Here is a 10,003-nt window from a genome sequence, read left to right on the forward strand (position 1 = left end):
TTTCTCCAAACAACCTCAGCTGAGGTCATTAGCAGGCAGAAGCAGGCAGCTGAAATATCTGCTGCTCTCTGTTCCTTAGGAAGCTGGGATAGAAATAGGGAAGTTTAGGAAAAAAAACAACCAACCAACCAACAAATTAAAATCCTTCATCCAGGTGTCACTGAAACCAAGAACAACATTTTCCCAGGTGCTAATTTTGAAACAAGTACCAGCAATGCCTTCTTGTTAATTGAGAAAGCCAGAATGAGACTTGTTACTAGCACTGTTCACAAAGATGATGTTTATTCTTGCGTTGTAACTTGCCAAAGCAGAAGGATTTTCAGAATGGGGAGACTAGCAAAGAGTGGTAGTTAACTGAAAATCATAGGTATTATTTCATTTCAAGCAACCTAATTATTCTTCTATACATTTTCTCTACAACAGAAACACCATTTTAAAATTGTTTAAATGGCTTTTTTTAAAAAAAAACCAAACCACTCTTCCAAGCAGGTATGTGACAAGTATTTCAAATAAAGAGCCTCCAAGTTGCTTTATCTTCGTCTGTGAAGAACAGTTATTTATCTCTGAGAGCCCTCTATGTCTGCCTGAAAAGATTGCACTATTCCAGCTGCCTGCAGGTCTTTGATTATGTACATTATACCATACCAAGAAAGATTTTGGCAACAGACCTGTTTTGCAGGCTGTCTGGGTGTCAGCTGGGATAGAGTGAATTTTCTTCATAGTAGCTAGTATGGGGCTGTGTTTTGGATTTGTGCTGGAAACAGTGCTGGTGATGCGGAGATGTTTTAGCTGTTGCGAAGTGGTGCCTACAGTAGTCAAAGACTTTTTCAGCTCCCCACGCTCTGCCAGGTGCACAAGAAGCTGGGAGGGGGCACAGCCAGGACACCTGACCCCAACTGACCAAAGGGATATAGAATCATAGAATCGTAGAATCATTAAGGTTAGAAAAGGCCTATAGGATCGTCAAGTCCAACTGTCAACCCAACACCACCGTGTCTCCTAAACCATGCCCTGAAGTACCACACCTACATGTATTTTAAATACCTCCAAGGATGGTGACTCTACCTCCTCTTGGGGTAGCCTGTTCCAATGCCTGACCACTCTTTCAGTAAAGAAGTTTTTCCTAATATCCAATCTAGACGTCCCCTGATGCAGCTTCAAGCCATTTCCTCTCATTCTACTGCTAGTGACCTGGGACAAGAGACCAACCCCCACCTCACTACAACCTCCTTTCAGGTAGCTGTAGGGAGCGATAAGGTCTCCTCTCAGCCTCTTCTTCTCCAGGCTAAACAACGCCAGTTCCCTCAGCCACTCCTCATAAGACTTGTTCTCTAGGCCCTTCACCAGTTTTGTTGCCCTTCTTTGGACACACTCCAGCAAGTCGATGTCCTTCCTGCACTGCGGGCCCCAAAACTGAACACAGTATTCAAGGTACAGCCTCACCAGTGCCAAGTACAGGGGCACTATCACCTCCCTGGCCCTGCTCACCACACGATTCCTGATACAAGCCAGGATGCTGTTGGCCTTCTTGGCCACCTGGGCACACTGCTGGCTCATGTTCAGCTGGCTGTTGACCAACACCCCCCCAGGTCCTTCTCCTCTGGGCAGATTTCCAGCCACTCTTCCCCAAGCCTGTAGCATTGCATGGGGTTGTTGTGACCGAAGTGCAAGATCCCAGCACTTGTCCTTGTTGAACCTCATACAGTTGGCCTTGGCCCATTGATCCAGCCTGTCCAGATCCCCCAGCAGAGCCTTCCTGCCCTCGAGCAGATCAACACTCCCATACAGTTTGCTGTCATCTGCAATCTTACTGAGGATGCACTCAATCCCCTCATCCAGATCATTGATAAAGATATTAAACAAGACTGAGCCCTTGGGAACCCCGCTTCTGACCGGCCACCAACTGGATTTAGCTCCATTCACCACAACTCTCTGGGCTTGTCATCCAGCCAGTTTTTTACCCAGCAAAGAGTACACCTGCCCAAGCCATGAGCCACCAGCTTCTGTTGGAGAATGCTGTGGGAGACGGTATCAATGGCCACATAGACGACATCCACAGCGTCTCCCTTATCCACTAGGCAGTTCACCCTGTCATAGAAGAAGTTCAGGTTGGTCAGGCAGGACCTGCCTTTCATGAAGCCATGCTGGCTGGGCCTGATCCCCTGGTTGTCCTGCACATGCTTGGTGAGCTCACTCAAAATTAAGCGCTCCATGATCTTCCCTGGTACTGAGGTTAGGCTGATAGGCCTGTAGGGCTCAGTGTGTGAAGTTGGGGGAAGAAGAAGGAAGGGGGGGATGTTTGGAGTGATGGCCTTTGTCTTCCCAAGTAACTGTGATGTGTGATGGAGCCCTGATTTCCTGGAGATGGCTGAACACCTGCCTGCCCATGGCAAGGAGTGAATTAATGCCTTGTTTTGCTTTGTTTATGCATGCGGCTTTTGCTTTCCCTATTAAACTGCCTTCGTCTCAACGCATGAGTTTTCTCACTAGTACTCTTCTGATTCTCTCCCCATCCCACTGTGGGGGGAGTAGGGCTTAGCTGCTGTCTAGGGCTAACCATGACTGAGGGATGTTGTTCTCTGCTGGAAGTGTCACATTCTTTGATCAGGGCCTCTGTTTCTTAAAAATCTTTTCCTTCTGTCAGGGCAGTGTTAACAGACTATAGCCTAGAAGCCAGAATGCATATCTCCAAGAATCCATAATTACTTCCACTGTGAAATTTGAACTTGAATTTGTCCTGTTTGTGATCTGGGGCAGCAGACTGGTTTTTGATTGAGTGCTACACTGAGAGACTCTGCCGTCAGACATTTGTCCCCTTAGAGCTGGAGAGCACCTTTATATTGTTCATATATCCCCCTCCTAAGCCACTTTCAGCCTTTGTTTTAGTTCTGTGTAGGCTGCATGTTGGAACACGAAACAAAACATTTTCTTCATTAACGCTTCCCTTCTTACTATTGGTCTGACCCTGATGGTTATGTCATACCTGACACTTCCCACAAATTTACGGTATCAGCACATAAATCAGCATTAAGTAATCATAAAGGATGCAGCGTGCATGAAAAGCATTTCTTTCCTGAACATGTCTTCTCTGAACACAAAATCTAAGGAAGATGACACTTATTTGCATTTCAAGTAAGCAGGATGCGTAATGTGAAGAAGTGAATGTGGCTTCCTTTGTAACATATTTTTCTCATTCGTTTTTACGGTCTTGCAGAATCTGACTAGCACTTCTGCAGCGAGGATTCTCCTGTGCCAAGTTACTGCTCATAGCAATTCTTCTGTGTGTTATAGCTACACATACACACATTTGCTTATGGAACAGCAAAGTGAAGCGCACTTGCCTCAGTAAGCCTGTGGCATTTTCTGGTTTCTTGCCTACACTTCCATTACTGCTCAGGAAGGCTTTTCATGCTCTGCCTTGGAAACAAGAGTACTCCAATGATTTCCAGAGCCCTTTCCGTTCATACCATTGCCCATATGCAGGAAACAGTTCAGCTGCACTTCTGCCAAGCCCTCTGCTTCCTCCTGTTCCTTACCTCTGCACGCTGCATCTTATTGCTCAGGCAGCCCAGGCTCCTATGCTCCTTGCCTACAACAGAGGCACTTACAATTAACTCTGATTGAAAAGATACTGCCAAACACCTTCTGCCATTAGCTGCCAGAGTCTGAATGACAAACAGAGGCCACCCTTTCTGTTCACAGAACCACGGAATCCCAGGTTGGAAGTGACCTCAGACGTCATTTATTCCAATCTTTCTAGGAAGAGCACAGTCTAGACAGATGGCCCAGCCCCCTCTCCAGCCGAATCTTAAGTGTCCAATGTGATGGAGTCAACCACTTCCCTGGGGAGATTATGCCAGTGGTTGACCATTCTCACTGTGAAAAATTTTCCCCTCATGTCCCATCGGAATCTCTCCAAGAGCAACTTGTGTCCATTCCCCCTTGTCCTCTCCATATGATTCCTTGTAAAAAGGGAGTCTCCCACTTCTTTGAAGCTACCCCTTAAGTACTGGTACATGGTGATGAGATCCCCTCTAAGCCTCCTTTTCTCAAGGCTGAACAAACCCAGTTCTCCCAGCCTATCCTCGTATGGCAGGCTTCCCAACCCTTTGATCATCTTGGTGGCCCTTCTCTGGACCCCTTCCAGCCTGTCCACATCCTTTTTGTATAGCGGGGACCAGAACTGTACACAGTACTCCAGGTGTGGCCTGACAAGCACTGAGTAGAGCAGGATGGTGACTTCTTTCTCTCTGCTGGCGATGCCCTTTTTGATGCAACCCAGCACCCTGTAGGCCTTCTTGGCCACTGCAGCACACTGTTCCCTCATGTTGAGCTTCCTGTCCACCAGGCCGCCAGGACCCTTTCTACAGAGCTGCTCTCCAGCCAGGTGCATCCCAGTCTGTGCTGCACTCCCGGATTTTGTTTTCCCAGGTGCATGATCTTACACTTGTCCTTGCTGAACTTCATAAGGTTCTTGTTGGCCCACTCCTCCAGCCTATCCAGATTTCCCTGCAGAGCAGCTCTCCCTTCTGGAATGTCTCATTCCCCACTCAACTTGGTGTCATCCGCAAACTTCATCAGGCTACACTTGATGCCGCTGTCCAGATCGCTTATGAAGAGGTTGAATGACATTGGGCCCAATATCGATCGCTGGGGGACCCCACTGCTGACAGGTTGCCAGTTTGAGAAAGAGCTATTTACTACCACCCTCTAGGTGCGGCCTGTCAGCCAACTCCCCACCCACTGCACAGACCACTTGTCTAGGCCATAATGCATCAATTTCTCCAGGAGGAGGCTGTGAGGAACTGTCTCAAAAGCCTTGGAGAAGTCCAGGTAGACAATGTCCACCGCCAGCCCCATGTCAACCAGCAAGTCACTTTGTCATAGAAGGCCGCCAGGTTTGTCAAGCACAATCTGCCTTTAGTGAAGCCATGTTGGCTTTTCCCAATCACGTGTTTCATTCGACTTGTGATGGCCCCCAGGAGGATTCGTTCCATAACTTTCCCAGGGATTGAAGTAAGGCTGATGGGCCTATAGTTACCCGGATCCTCCCTCAAGCCTTTCTTGTACATAGGGGTAACATTTGCCTTCCTCCAGTCCTCTGGGACATCCCCCGTTCTCCATGACTTCTCGAAGATTATAGAGAGCGGCCTTGCGATGATGTCAGCAAGCTCTTTCAACACCCTCAGGTGGATGGCGTCAGGGCCCATTGATTTGTGGGGGTCAAGCTCCTGTAGTAATTCATATACTAACTCTTCCTTCACCGATGGTGGGTCAGTGCTTGGTTCAATTGGCAATTTCATTCCCAAAGCCTGGGACCTGACAGTGCTGGTAAAGACCAAGGTGAAGAAGGTGTTGAGGACCTCTGCCTTTTCTGCATCATTGGTGATTGATTCTCCTTTTCTGTTTAACAGTGGGCCTTTGCTTTCCATCTTTTCCTGCTTGTGGTTGACATGTCTGAAGAACCCTTTTCTGTGATTTTTGATGTTTATGGCCAGTTTCAATTCAAGCTGGGCTTTTGTTTTTCTAACTGTATCTCTGCACGCTCTGCAATGCCCTTGTAGCTCTCAACAGATAATCCTCCACTTCTCCATCTCTGGTATGCTTCTCTTTTGGTTTTGAGTTGACCCAGGAGTTCATGGTTGAGCCAAGGGAGCCTCTTGCTCCGCTTACTTCCTTTTCCTTTATAGGGGATAAATGGGTTTTCTGCTTCCAAGAGAGAGTTCTTGAAGAACTCCCAGCACTCACTAGCTCCTTTATCTTCCATGGAACCGTCCCACGGAATCCCTCTCAGCTGAGCTCTGAGTGAACTGAAGTTTGCTCTTCTAAAATCCAGAACCCTTGTCTCAGAGCTGACCTTCAGCATGCTCAGCAGGATCCCAAACTCCACAATATTGTCGTCAGTGCAGACAAAGCTCTCACTAACTGAGATACTACAAAGCAGGCTTTCTCGGTTTGTGAATAGCAAGTCCAGCAGTGCCTCATTCCTGGTTGGCACATCTAAGATTTGTATAAGGAAGCAGTCCTTTATGCGTTCCAGGAACTTGGTGGATGACATGCGAGCTGCCGTATTGTTCTTCCAGCAAATGTCTGGGTAGTTTAAGTCACCCATCAGGACCAGGTTCTGTTGTCCAGAAGCTTGCTTTAGTGCCCCAAATATTGCTTCGTCGGCTTTGTCTTTGTGGTTAGGAGGTCGGTAGCAGATGCCCACTGTGAGGTCCTGCTTGGAGACGACCCCTCTGATTTTAACCCAGAGGCATTCGATAGAGCAGTCGCAATCACCATAGCTGACTTCAATACATTCGAGGTTTTCTTTCGTGTAGAGAGCCACTCCTCCACCTCTTCTACCCTGCCTGTCTTTACGAAAGAGCCTATAACCATCCATCGCGATGCCCCAGTTGTTTGAGTTGTCCCACCATGTTTCGGTTACTCCTATGATATCATAACCTCTGAGTGGGCACGGAGCTCCGCTTCCTCCTGTTTATACATACACTTGAAGTGATTACTCTTCTGTTTTACCTCTTGGGAGAGAGCTAAGGAGCCTTTGTCACCACACTGCTTGGCCTGACTTACTCCCCTGTTGCATGTGCTGGCACGAGTGTTTCTGCAACAGATCCCACCCCCCAGGTCCTTCAGTTTAAAGCCCGCCTCACCAAATTAGCCAGCCTACTGCTGAAGGTTCCCTTGCCACTTCTAGACAAGTGGATTCCATCCCTCCCTAGCATGTTGTAGTCATTGAAGAACACCCCATTGCTGTAGAAGCCAAATCCCTCACGACGGCACCAGCTACGTAGCCAGGAGTTGATATACATTATATGCCTATTTCTGGCTGCCCCCTTCCCTCAAAGTGGCGAAATAGAGGAGAAGATAACTTGGGCACGAAAGCTGTCTTGATAAAATCCAATCTTTACTTACGTTCCCATGAAGTTGATGCAGGATAGAGCATAGCATACTGTGCTGGTTTTGGCTGAGAAGGGGTTAATTCTCCTCCCTGTGTGTGTGGGGGTCAGCTACCTTTCCAGCTTCCCGCGCTCTACCGCGTGGCGGGGGGGCTGGGAGGGGCAGGGCCATGGTGGGGGCAGCTGACCCCGACCGGCCAGTGGGATGTTCATTCCATACCATGTGACACCGTGACCAGTACATTAAGGGGGGCAGTTTGCAGCTCGGGGAAGGCGCGGCGTCACGTGGGCGGGTGGCGAACGGCTGCGTTGCGTGCGGTTTGTTTCAACGGTTCATTCCCCTTCCCCATCCTTACCCCCCTCCCCCCCGCGTTTCGTGCCTCTCGTTTTTCTCCTTTACATTGCATTTCTGTTGTTGTTTCTTTTAATTTCAATTATTAAACTGTTCTTATCCCAACCCACGAGCGTTACCCTTCTGATTCTCTCCCCCATCTACCGGTGGGGGAGTGAGCGATCGACTGTGTGGGGCTGAGTCGCCGGCTAAACCACAACAGTCATTTTTGGTGCCCAAGGAGGGGCTTAAGGGTGGGAGATAATAACAGCTGCTGGTGACAGCACCGTTTTTGCAGATGGTGTTAAAGATTGGTGTTGGTTTGTTTAGTTTGTTGTGTTCTGCTGTGATTAGTGATGTTTTGCCTGTGAGATTTGTTATACAAACACTGGTTTTCAGCTTTACCTGGTATTTGGGGTTTTTGCTGAAACTGTTACTGTACTTTGGATACCACCTTGTTGAAGCAATTAGCAATTATACCTCCTCCTCTGAGAGACTTTATATGGAGGAAACACTATGATGTCTCTGCCTCTATTACAACAACCTTTTTGTATCTTGAACATCCTTGGGTGGCTAAGGTGCCCTTATTGTTAGTTTTTGGGCATGTCATTTTGATTTTGACTAAGCAACTTAAGAATATTACCCAGAAATCTGCCCCAAGGCTTGATAGTTATGAGTGGCAGGGCATGTGGGATAGCATGGGCAAATACCTAGGGCAGTGGGCACCCCCAGTGTTTTGGAGTTTCACCCCCAAACAAGTGCAGAATCCTGAAAAACTAGTAGAATATTTGGAGAAAGTATGTTGTTACGCTGGGAACTCCAGAGAGACACAGATAACTACAGCGTGCTGGGGCCTGGCCCATGCATACCGCGCCCTGCTTGACAGTATTCAGCACCCCCAAGGGGAAGAGAAGGTCTCTGGATTGAAAGGCAAAGTGGCAGACACTGTGGCCACTCAAACCCCCAGGACAAGGACTGGAGCTGGCTCAGAGAATCAAATGGGGCCCTGAGCAACAGCAAGCCTTTGCACAAATTAAACAGGAGATAGTTGATGCAGTAGCCCGTGGGCCAGTTCGGGCAGGACAAGATGTAAAGAATGTGCTCTGCACCGCAGCCGGGGAGAATGGCCCTACCTGGAGCCTCTGGCAGAAAGTACATGGGGAGACCCGAGGTTGAACCCTAGGGTTTTAGACTCGGGGATACAGAAGGTCCGAAGCCCGCTATACTCCAACTGAAAAAGAGATATTGGCAGCATATGAAGGGGTTCGAGCTGCTTCAGAAGTGGTTGGTACTGAAGCACAGCTGCTCCTGGCACCCCGACTGCCAGTGCTGGGCTGGATGTTCAAAGGAAACTTCCCCTCTACACACCATGCAACTGATGCTACGTGGAGTAAATGGGTTGCACTGATCACCCAGCGGGCTCGAGTAGGAAACCCCAGTCACCCAGGAATCTTGGAAGTGATCATGGACTGGCCGGAAGGCAAAGACTTTGGAATATCACCAGAGGAGGAGGTGACACGTGCTGAAGAAGCCCCACTGTATAACAAACTGCCAGAAGATGAAAAGCAGTATGCCCTATTCACTGATGGGTCCTGTCGCCTTGCGGGAAAGCACCGGAGATGGAAGGCTGCTGTATGGAGTCCTACACGACGAGTAGCAGCAACCGCTGAAGGAGAAGGTGAATCGAGCCAGTTTGCAGAGGTAAAGGCCATCCAGCTGGCCTTAGACATCACTGAATGGGAAAAGTGGCCAGTGCTCTATCTTTATACCAACTACTGGATGGTGGCAAATGCCCTGTGGGCGTTGTTACAGCAATGGAAGCAGAACAACTGGCAGTGCAGAGGCAAACCCATCAGGGCTGCCATATTGTGGCAAGATATTGCTGACCAGTTAGAGAACCTGGTTGTGAAAGTATGTCATACGGACGCTCACGTCCCCAAGAGTCGGGCCACTGAAGAACATCGAAACAACCAGCAGGTGGATCAGGCTGCTAAGATTGAAGTGGCTCAGGTGGATCTGGATTGGCAGCATAAGGGTGAACTATTTCTAGCTCGGTGGGCCTGTGACACCTCGGGCCATCAAGGGAGAGATGCAACATACAGGTGGGCTCGTGACTGAGGGGTGGACTTGACCGTGGACGTTATTGCACAGGCTATCCACGAATGTGAAACATGCGCTGCAATCAAGCAAGCGAAGCGGGTAAAGCCTCTGTGGTATGGGGGACGATGGCTGAAATATAAATATGGGGAGGCCTGGCAGATTGACTATATCACACTCCCACAAACCCGTTAAGGCAAGCGCCACGTGCTTGCAACGGTGGAAGCAACCACCTTCTGGCTGGAAACATATCCTGTGCCCCACACCACTGCCCGGAACACTTTTCTAAGCGTCAAGTCAATATATTGCTGAGTTAATCTTTGTTCTGCTTGTATGCTGAAGTGCATTCTGTTCTGTCACTTGACACACAGCGCGTTTTAGGTGCCCAGCTCTTTCAACACCTACTAATTTCTACTCTGCTTTTTACTGAATGCACGAACCAAGTCATTCTCCTTCTTCCTGTTAGAAGAGCATCGACTCACGATCATTTGTTGTAATGTTGACCTCTCTGTTTTCAAAATCATGGCCATGTAAACCAAATTCCAAGCCCTTCCTTTGACTCTCATACTGACCCATCTAGGTAGCTAATAACCAGATATTTCAGTAGCCCACTCGTCTTTCATGTTTTTCAGTGACATCCATTATATTAAACATGTGTTCCTCAATAAGCACTTCT

The 10,003-nt window shown here is 48.4% G+C and overlaps 1 protein-coding gene across 2 annotated transcripts in view; it reads right to left on the reverse strand.

Annotated features, from left to right (window-relative positions):
* LOC135311881 (Y+L amino acid transporter 2-like) overlaps positions 1-10,003 on the reverse strand; it is a 56,970-nt gene that overhangs the window by 18,888 nt on the left and 28,079 nt on the right. The window lies entirely within an intron of this gene.

Source organism: Phalacrocorax carbo, chromosome 2 (assembly GCF_963921805.1).
Source record: "Phalacrocorax carbo chromosome 2, bPhaCar2.1, whole genome shotgun sequence".
Lineage (NCBI taxonomy): Eukaryota > Metazoa > Chordata > Aves > Suliformes > Phalacrocoracidae > Phalacrocorax > Phalacrocorax carbo.